Source organism: Trachypithecus francoisi, unplaced genomic scaffold (assembly GCF_009764315.1).
Source record: "Trachypithecus francoisi isolate TF-2019V2 unplaced genomic scaffold, Tfra_2.0 Lachesis_group0, whole genome shotgun sequence".
In the NCBI taxonomy this organism is placed as follows: Eukaryota; Metazoa; Chordata; class Mammalia; order Primates; family Cercopithecidae; genus Trachypithecus; species Trachypithecus francoisi.
Genome location: NW_022681453.1, coordinates 13,903,249 through 13,914,519, shown reverse-complemented (window position 1 = coordinate 13,914,519; position 11,271 = coordinate 13,903,249).

Sequence of the window (11,271 nt, the reverse complement as noted above, 5' to 3'; positions counted from 1 at the left end):
TGGCAGCTGCAAGTAAAAAGAGACTTTTTCTTTTTTTTTTTCCCAATGTGGTCACAGAAAGGCTCTAAGTTTCACTCTAACTTGAAAATGAAAGTTTCAGCATTTGAATGGTCTTGCTTTAAGTTCCTCAGTGCCTTCAGAAGCAGCCATCCTACCCTCTAGTTTTGGCCTTCTTCATCCTCTTTAGATTGGTGGATAGCATCACCTTCCTGCCAACTCCCCACCCTTATCCCACCAGGCTTTATCCTCAATAGGCACGTGGTCTGAGGTGGTAACTTGACTAGCTGTTTAGCCACTCTATCACATGGGTGCTATTTTCCCATCTTAGAGTTGGAGGGGAGTCTTACTTCCTGCAAACTAATTTAAACACTCATCACCTCCCTGGAAGGCTGATGTCTGCAACCTGCTTGCTAGCACACATTTCCATATCAGTTAACCTTTTTGATTTATAAACAATCCCAGCTTCAGCCAAGAATGACTGTATGGACAGGGTTTGGATGGCTCACAGAATAGAAGAAAGAAGGACCTTTAGACCTCGGAGAGGACAGGAGCCCCTCAGAGAGGACAGGAACCTCACCCCTGGAAGTTCATGTAGCCTTTCTTTTCTTCTTTCTTTTTTTCTTTTCTTTTCTTTTCTTTTTTTTTTTGAGATGGAGTCTTGCTCAGTCCCCAGGCTGGAGTGTAATGGCGCCATCTTGGCTCACTGCAACCTCCGCCTCCTGGGTTCAAGCAATTTTCCTGCCTAAGCCTACTGATTAGCTAGGATTACAGGTACCCACCACCATGCCAGGCTAATTTTTGTATTTTTTAGTAGAGATGGAGTTTCACCATGTTAGTCAGGCTAGTCTCAACTGCTGACCTTAGGTGATCCACCCGCCTCGGTCTCCCAAAGTGCTGCAATTACAGGTGTGAGCCACCACCTCTGGCCCATGTAGCGTTTCTTTTTTCTTTTCTTCTTTCCTTTTTTTTTTTTTTTTGAGGTGAAGTTTCACTCTTGTTGCCCAGGCTGGAGTGCAATGGTGAGATCTCGGCTCACTGCAACCTCTGCCTCCCAGGTTCAAGTGATTCTCCTGCCTAAGCCTCCCGAGTAGCTGCGATTACAGGCATGCATCACCACACCAGCTAATTTTGTATTTTTAGTAGAGATGGGGTTTATCCATGTTGTCAGGCTGATCTCAAACTCGTGACCTCAGGTGATCTGCCCACCTTGGCCTCCCAAAGTGCTGGGATTACAGTCATGTGCCACTGTGCCCGGACCCACGTAGCCTTTCTTTTTTTTTTTTTTTTAGTTATACTTTAAGTTCTAGGGTACATGTGCACAATGTGCACGTTTGTTACATATGTATACATGTGCCATGTTGGTGTGCTGCATCCATTAACTCGTCATTTACATTAGGTATATCTCCTAATGCTATCCCTCCCCTCTTTCCCCTCCCTACAATAGGCCCTGATGTGTGATGTTCCCCTTCCTGTGCCCAAGTGATCTCATTGTTCAATTCCCACCTATAAATGAGAATATGCAGTGTTTGGTTTTCTGTTCTTGCGACAGTTTGCTGAGAATGATGGTTTCCAGCTGCATCCATGTCCCTACAAAGGACACGAACTCATCCTTTTTTATGGCTGCATAGTATTTCATGGTGTATATGTGCCACATTTTCTTAATCCAGTCTGTCACTGATGGACATTTGGGTTGATTCCAAGTCTTTGCTATTGTGAAAAGTGCTGCAATAAACACACGTGTGCTTATGTCTTTATAGCAGCATGACTTATAATCCTTTGGGTATATTGCCAGTAATGGGATGGCTGGGTCAAATGGTATTTCTAGTTCTAGATCCTTGAGGAATCGCCACACTGTTTTCCACAATGGTTGAACTAGTTTACAGTCCCACCAACAGTGTAAAAGTGTTCCTATTTCTCCCATGTAGCCTTACTTTAGACATAGGATCAATCAGTCCCACCCATCTCTGTGTGTCTTCATTTGAGTTTTCAAATCCAATTGGCCTAGCTTAGGTCAGGCTACCATCAATTCCCTCTTGGATCAAATAAGAGAAGGGGCTGTGGGAGGAGCCTGGTGGTGGCCACTGCAGGGATCAATGCAAGCCAGGCAAACTCCCCAGCCTGTGTCTATAGTAGCATAACTCCCTACTGCTGATAGGTTTCAAAGTCTTGGCATTTAAGGCTCTGAGTTCTGGCATCAAAGTGCCCTTGCTTCCATAACTCTCTCCCACCTGCCCAATTTATCTGTTCTAAACATTCTTTGTTCGTTCCCAACTCTGCCTTTGCTTAGCCCTCTGCCACGGCTCTCCTCAGGGGTGTCGCTTCCTGTCTTTTAAGATCCAGTCTGGTCTCTCCTCCTACAAGAAGTCTTCCCTGAACACTCAACTGACATTTACTAAAGATTTTTTAATGACCAGTTTCTTTTCCTGTGCTGTATGTGGCCTCCTTGTGTTACTCGGAGTCCCAGCAGCAAACAACTGACACTCAAACTGGGCAATTTGAGGACACTTTAATAAAGGGGCTATTTACAAAGGGACTAGCAGGGTAAAGTGAGAATACCATCCCATGAGGTGAGTAACAGCAGGGATTTATTACCAGCCCAAGGTATGAAGGGGAAAAGGGTGGGAGAAGGTGTGCTCCATACGTGAGATCAATTGGAGTTTGAACAGCATCTGGATTGAACAACATAGGATGAGGAAGATGTCGGCCTCTCCATCCATTCTCACTTGTCCCAGGTCAGAGGAGTTGCTGTTCTGATCATCAGATTTCAGAACATGGACTGGGTCACATTTACGAGTGGTTGGGGTCTCTCTGTTAAAAGGTCCCACACAAGCACTAGCAAGTCTACTGCTTTCCCCTCCAGGCAGTGATGGGTTGAACCAGGCTGTGGCTCACAGGGGTGGGTGCTGCTCTCTTGCTTTTCTTTGTCCTCTTATACTCACATGTGTTTCTAGTGTGCCCATTGCCGTAGGCTTGGCCGTGGTCTTCTGGAATATAATTTGAATTTTGGTTTAATGGGATGTAGGGGAATAGGTAGACCTTGAGCCACACGCAGCTTTACCAAAGCCCTCCATCCAAAGGAGCTAGGAATTCTCCCAGATAACAACAAGGTGTACCCTGTTTCCTATCTTCTGTTGCTTTCTTCCTGTGGTCACGGCCTTGCACAATTCCTGGGGATACAGACGGCATACCCCACATTTTGCAACACAGTTGGACAATATCAGATTTAGGCATTCCTGAGTTTCTTGCTGTAATATCAAACCTCACCTCCCTTCTAGCCCTTGGGCACACCCCCTGCTGACTGAAGAACTGTGCAGAGCTAGCTCCTCTCTGCCACCGGCCAACACCCCCTGGTGTTCAGGTTCCCCCACTGCAACTGTCTGGGATGCTGATGCCAGCAAGAGAAGGACTCATCTGAGGTGGGGCTCATCTGACCAGGACCTGGAACTGAGCCAGGGAGAAGGTTGTCCTGTCTGAAAAAATTGAGAGGACTTCCTCAGTGAAAGAAAGTCTTGACTTCAAGGGGCGGCTCTTCTCATGAGCACAGGACAGCGCCCAGTGGACTAGTTCTTGCTTAGCTAGGAGACGTTAACCTTGAAGTAGGCAAAATTCAAGTATACAGGATTTTAAAGGCATCATTAGGTATTTTCATATTCAAGCCCATATCTATATCCGTATTTATATCCATTTCTAAATCTATATGTATCTTTTTTATTGAGACAGGGTTTTGCTCTGTCGCCCAGGATGTAGTGCACCTAGTCTCAAGTGATCCTCTTGTCTCAGTCTCCCTAGTAGCTGGGATTATAGCCATGCACCCCTACACTCAGCTAATTTTTGTTTATTTTTTGTAGAGACCTAGATCTTGCCATGTTGCCCAGGCTGGTCTCAGCCTCCTAAAGTGTTGGGCTTACAGGCATGAGCCACCACGCCTGACCTATGTACCTTTAATATCAAAGCCTTTTTAAGTTCTGGGATACATGTGTAGAACGTGCAGGTTTGTTACATAGGTATACACGTGCCATGGTGGTTTGCTGCACCCATCAACCTGTATTAGGTATTTCTCCTAACACTATCCCTCCCCTAGCCCCTCCCCGCCCCCAACGGGCCCCAGTGTGTGATGTTCCCCTCCCTGTGTCCATGTGTTCTCATTGTTCAACTCCCATTTATCAGTGAGAACATGTAGTGTTTTGTTTTCCATTCTTGTGTTAGTTTGCTGAGAGTGATGGTTTCCAGCTTCATCCATGTCCCTGCAAAAGATATGAACTCATCCGTTTTTATGCCTGCACAGTATTCCACGGTGTATATATGTGCCACATTTTCTTTATCCAGTCTATCATTGATGGGCATTTGGGTTGATTCCAAGTCTTTGCTGTTGTGAACAGTGCTGCAATAAACATACGTGTGCATGTGTCTTTATAATAGAATGATTTATAATATTTTGGGTATATACCCAGAAATGGTATTGCTGGGTTAAATGGTATTTCTGGTTCTAGATCCTTGAGGAATCGCCACACTGGCTTCCACAATGGTTCAACTAATTTACACTCCCACCAACAGCGTAAAAGCATTCCTATTTCTCCACATCCTCTCCAGCATCTGTTGTTTTATGACTTTTTAATGATCATCATTCTAACTGGCATGAGATGGTATCTCATTGTTGTTTTGATTTGCATTTCTCTAATGACAGTGATGATGAGCTTTTCTTCATGTTTGTTGGCAGCATAAACTTCTTCTTTTGAGAAGTGTCTGTTTGTATCCTTCCCCTACTTTTTGATGGGGTTGTTTGTTTTTTTCTTGTAAATTATTGAAGTTCCTTGTAGATTCTGGATATTAGCCCTTTGTCAGATGGATAGATTGCAAAAATTTTCTCCCATTCTCTAGGTTGCCTGTTCACTCTAATGATAGTTTCTTTTTCTCTGCAAAAGCTCTTTGGTTTAATAAATCCCATTTGTCTATTTTGGCTTTTGTTGCCATTGCTTTTGGTGTTTTAGTCATGAAGTCTTTGTCCTGAATGGTATTGCCTAGGTTTTCTTCCAGGGTTTTTATGGTTTTAGCTCTTATATTTATGTCTTTAATCCATCTTGAGTTAATTTTTGTATAAGGTGTAAGGAAGGGGTCCAGTTTTAGTTTTCTGCATATGGCTAGCCAGTTTTCCCAACACCATTTATTAAATAGGGAATCCTTTCCTCATTGCTTGTCCTTGTCAGGTTTGTCAAAGATCAGATGGTTGTAGATGTGTGGCATTACTTCTGAAGCCTCTGTTCTGTTCCATTGGTCTATATATGTGTTTTGGTACCAGTACCATGCTGTTTTGGTTACTGTAGCCTTGTAGTATAGTTTGAATTCAGGTGGCATGATGCCTCCAGCCTCCATCCTTCTTTTTGCTTAGGATTGTCTTGGCTATAGAGGCTCTTTTTTGGTTCCATATGAAATTCAAAGTAGATTTTTCTAATTCTGTAAAGAAAGTCAGTGGTAGCTTGATGGGCATAGCATTGAATCTATAAATTACTTTGGGCAATATGGCCGTTTTCACAATATTGATTCTTCCTATCCATGAGCATGGAATGTTTTTCTGTTTGTTTGTGTCCTATCTTATTTCCTTGAACAGTGGTTTGCAGTTCTCCTTGAAGAGGTCCTTCACATCCCTTGTAAGTTGTATTCCTGGGTATTTTATTCTCTTTGTAGCAATTTTGAATGGGAATTCACTCCTGATTTGGCTCTCTGTTTGTCTAATATTGGTGTATAGTCTATTGTTGGTGTATAGGAATGCTTGTGATTTTTGCACATTGATTTTGTATCCTAAGACTTTGCTGAAATTGCTTATCAGCTTAAGGAGATTTTGGGCTGAGACCATGGGGTTTTCTAAATAGACAATCATGTCATCTGTAAACAGAGACAATTTGATTTCCTCTCTTCCTATTTGAGTATCCTTTATTTCTTTCTCTTGCCTGACTGCTCTGGCCAGAACTTCCAACATTATGTTGAATAGGAGCGGTGAGAGAGGGCATCTTGTCTTGTGCCAGCTTTCAAAGGGAATGCTTCCAACTTTTGCCTGTTCAGTATATTGGCTGTAGGTTTGTCATAAATAGCTGTTATTATTTTGAGACATTCCATCAATACCTAGTTTATTGAGAGTTTTTAGCATGAAGGGTGTTGAATTTTATTGAAGGCCTTTTCTGCATCTATTGAGAGAATCATGTGGTTTTTGTCATTGGTTCTGTTTATGTGATGGATTACGTTTAATGATTTGTGTATGTTGAACCAGCCTTGCATCTCAGGGATGAAGCCGACTTGATCATGATGGATAAGCTCTTTGATGTGCTGCTGGATTCGGTTTGCCAGTATTTTATTGAGGATTTTTGCATCTATATTCATCAGAGATATTGCCTGAAATTTTCTTTTTTTGGTGTGTCTTTGCCAGGTTTTGGTATCGGAATGATGCTGGCCTCTTAAATGCATTAGGGAGAATTCCCTCTTTTTCTATTGATTGGAATAGTTTCAGAAGGAATGGTACCAGGTCCTCTTTGTACCTCTGGTAGAATTCGGCTGTGAATCCGTCTGGTCTTGGGCTTTTTTTTGGTCGGTAGGCTATTAATTACTTTCTCAATTTCAGAACTTGTTATTGGTCTATTCAGGGATTCAACTTCTTCCTGGTTCAGTGTTGGGAGGGTGTATGTGCCCAGGAATTTATCCATTTCTTCTAGATTTTCTAGTTTATTTGTGCAGAGGTGTTTATAGTATTCTCTAATGGTAGTTTGTATTTCTGGGGGATCAGTGGTGGTCTCCCCTTTATCAATTTTTATTGTGTCTATTTGATTCTTCTCTCTTTTTTTTCTTTATTAGTCTGGCTAGTGGTCTATTTTGTTGATCTTTTCAAAAAACCAGGGCCCGGATTCATTGATTTTTTTGAAGTGTTTTTCATGTCTCTCTGTCCACTTAAGACCTGCGGTTCAGTCCTGTCAATTCATGTAAGCCTATGTGGACCTCAGAGAGCTGAAACTTGAGGGCTTGGATTTGACAGCAGTGTACTGAACTGACAGAATTCATGGGATGTAAACTTTACTTTTGTGCCTCACTATCTCTTTAAACCGAATTAGAGGCTGAAGTTCATCTATACTTGAATCCCTGAATGAAAATTCCGGCAGTCCCATGGCTTTCGTCATTATGCTTAGGTACAAAAAAGTCCCAGGATCATTTGAGGTCACAAAAGGACAATTTCAATTCAAAAATTAAAAAGTTGATCCCCATATAATAATCAAAACTCCATTTGATTTGACACTTAAATCTTCCCCGCTTTCCCAGCTCACCCAGCTGGCTGAGGAATAACCACTTGTGGGAGAGAGGAGCGGGGCACAACCCTGTCTATCTTTCTCTCTGCCCTGCATTTTGACCCCTCCCCAGCTTGCTAAGCATGGATTCTCACCCTCTCACTGTGTGGGAGCTGGGAAGGGAAAAAGGTTGGTGTTAGGAAAGTTTTTGTTTGACTGGTCCTGCCATAAGATGATGTTGCCCTTTCTGGCACTGGTGGATGTTTACAAGTTAATCATTTCTCTCATGGGTTGCTTTGGTAGAGCCATTGGCGTCATTCCTCGGAATATTCAACATAACTCTTGTGATTTTTTAAAAAATGCGTTTTCCGACCAGGCGCCGTGGCTCACGCCTGTAATCCCAGCACTTTGGGAGGCCGAGGCGGGCGGATCACGAGGTCAGGAGATCAAGACCATCCTGGCTAACACGGTGAAACCCCGTCTCTACTAAAAGATACAAAAAATTAGCCGGGCGTGGTGGCGGGTGCCTGTAGTCCCAGCTACTACGGAGGTTGAGGTGGGAGAATGGCATGAACCCGGGAGGCGGAGCTTGTAGTGAGCCGAGATTGCGCCACTGCACTCCAGCCTGGGTGACAGAGCCAGACTTTGTCTCAAAACAAACAAACAAACAAACAGCATTTTCCCTGGCTGTCAACCTCCCATCATCCCATTGTTTTGGCAGGCCACTGCATACACATATGCTGTTGGGGTCCACTGGGCAGGACTGGAAATCCTCCAGTCAGCTCTCTGGTATCTGGCCCATGAAAAGAATTCTACATTCTTGGCCAAAATCATCTCTAGAAGTATAGATCCCTCCCAAAGTAATGGCAGTTCTCTTCCACCCCACCCCCAGTGCAACTGGCTGGCTTGTTCCTTGTCTCCAGATTTCCTGGGTGTGAGTCAGATGCTCATGCATGGTGCTTCTTTAACTCTGGTGACTCCTACTGAGCTCTCAGGTGGTGCCACTGGCATCACTCTCACCAGGCTTAAGGTGAGAAGAAGGCACCCCTGAATACCAGTAGCCCTCTACAAAGAACTTTTCAAATACTTCCTTAATTTCATCAATCAATCCAATCCCTTTGTCCCCCTTATAAACGAGTCTCAAGAGTTGTGAAATCTGTTTTTACACTTCCTTTGGAAATTACCTTATAGTCTACTTTGGGATATAGCATCTAAGGAATCCTACTGCCTCAATAAAAACTTCCAATATGATATCTTGGTGCATACTGTTAGTGTTTTGCATTAGTGAGAAGCATTTGGCTAATACACAATTGAACCCTATTTTGTTTGCTTTGTATTGCATCCAGACTCAAGGAAAAACTAACCTGGGGACTTAAGCGGCTTGACCACTTCACACACCAAGTTTTCCCCCTGACAACCCATTCTTTCTCCTCCTCTCCTCCTCATGGCTGAGGAGAGCCAAGTCCTGTGGATTATCAGGAGTCAGGAAACTTCTTCTGCAAAGGACAAAAAAGTAAGTATTTTAGGATTTGTGGGCTATACTGTCTCTGTTGCAACTATTCAACTCTCATAGTAATGCAAAAGCAGCCACAGACAATGCATAAAAAAATGAGCCTGGCTGTGTTCCAGTGACACTCTATTTACAAACAGGCAGTGGGCCAGGTTTGTCCTGCAGGTCCTTGTCCGAGCCCTGGATTAGGTCAGAGACTAGCAAAAGAAGAATGGTGACCCTAACTACACTGGGGATTTACCTGGGAAGAAGTGGACAAAAACCTCAGTAAAGTTTTTTTTTTTTTTTACAGTCCATAGGCTACAAAGGACCAGAAACTGCTTTGTTCAGAAGATGTGAAGCCTTTAGAATTTTAGCTCTGGAATCTGGAGAACACCTCAGGAACTCAAGCTGGAAAGGACCATCTTCTGAAACAGCAGATTGTTATGCTGAACAAAAGGAGGAGGAGTAAAGCAACCAGGGAAGAAAACAGAGAGGCGCAATAAAGGGCATCGGTCATTGCCCAATCTCACACTAGGCATCACCACAACAGGCATCTGTGGGTCACTTTTGTGCCACGGTGCCTTCCAGCAAACTGATCCACCTGCCTGGATGCTACTCTCACTCCCACCCTCTGCTTCATGAAAAAGCTGTTCTAACACTAGTTCAAATGCGTAGTAAATGCTTTATCTCTCAAGCCTTAACCAAACATGCCCAACTGTCTTCCAACATCCAGCATCTACATCTTGTTACCCCAGGAATGTTCTCCAAAGCTGGGAAGGCCTCCTGCCCTAGCAAGGCCAGTGGGAAGTGCTGGGGGTTAACATTCCCCAGGAGCAATCCTTGGCCAATGACTGACGGAAGTGGATTGTAAATACCCCAATTCCCTCACCCCTCAAATCAGCAGAAGTGTGTTGTGCTGTCTCGCAGAGTTTCCTAGTGGCTTTAACTCAAGTCACCGCCTGTGAAAAATGGCTGGATAATGTACCCTTGTTCGCATCTTCTCCTCCCTTCCTATTTTACTTCCTCACTTCCCTACTGGCGTTTCCTGCACTTTGTAAATAAACTTTTTTCCCTTAAATCCTTGCTCAGGGTCTGTGCTTGGAGGAACCCCATCTAAGCAGAAAGACACCTTCTCTGTGCACCTCTCTTCAATGTCTCCCTCCTACTATCTGCAGCCGTGTCCTTCAGGCACCCCTCACGTTTCATTACAGCCACAGGAATCAGGTCGGTCTCTTCCACTGAACGGTGAGTGTTCTAGAAATGGATCTCGTTCATATTGCATCACCAGCATTTTCCCTATTGTTGTGCAGTGTTCAGGGCATGTGTTTGAGGGCTACGGGATGCTGGATGCATAGGTAGAGGAGGGGTCAAGAGGCAGATTTGAAGCGGTTAGTGCTGCACCACTACCACGTGTGGCCCTTGACATTTAAATCCTAAGTAATTTAAATTGAATAAAATTTGAAAATTCAGTGCCTTAGCCACCTAAGCCACATTTCAATGCTCAAGTGCTCAATAGTTGCATGTGGCAGGTGGCGATCATATTGGACAGTCAGATACAGAACGTGTCTCTCAGTGTATTTCTATCATTCTTGAACAGAGCTGGGCTGGGGAACAAAGCAGCACACACCAATTCATGATTTGGTTAGGTGAAGTTTAAGTGAATCAAAAAGCTCTGAAAAGCTTTCAAGGGTAAGAGGAGTACAGTATGAACAAGCAACTCTATCTTGCACTTGTGGTTACCTAAGGGCAGATGCAACTTCATAATGCAAGAGAGAATCAGTGATGTATAGTTCAGTTTTTAAATGATTGTTTTATTTACATTTTGGCTGAACCACAAAAAAGAGAAGTACTTCAAAGTGTCCTAGCCAAATTGAGATTCATATTGTGTGGTTTAGTGTGTTCCAGAGTTCACATCCTGTGTCGGCCATGCAGAGCTCTCAGATAGGCATAACAGTAACAAAAGGCCAGGCCACTCACCAGAGGGTGAGGATGGATGGAATGATGGCCAAGAGAATGCACTCCCTTTCTCCAAGCATTGGATTGGGAAGTAAAAAATGTCTTCTGGTCTTTGCGTGGAACTCTCATCTGGGTTGAATTTAAGTATTGGTAATTCCTTTACAAGGCATGGTCATGAACTCTGGCAGTGGAGGGCAAGAGCAGTATTCAATTCAGTCTGATGGCGAGCCCCCTGTGGGCAGCATCCAAGTTGAGACTGAATTGGACATCCCCAGGGAGCTCACCGTCAGACTCAATTGGACACCTGTGGTTGTGCCCTCGTTTGTTTTCTCAGAACTTAGCTAAGAACATGGTGGATGCTCAGCAATCCATGTTTGCTGAATGGTAAATGACCAAATGAATGAACAGGACCTGAGTACCCCTTAGTGAACAGTGGGAATCATGCCTGGCCTCACGACCAGTGGAGGTAATGCTGTGGGCTTGTCCACCACTCCTCTTCTCCTTTCTTTTATCATCTATTTTGTAAACTTAGAGCCTCCAGCTCCTAATATTTTAGCA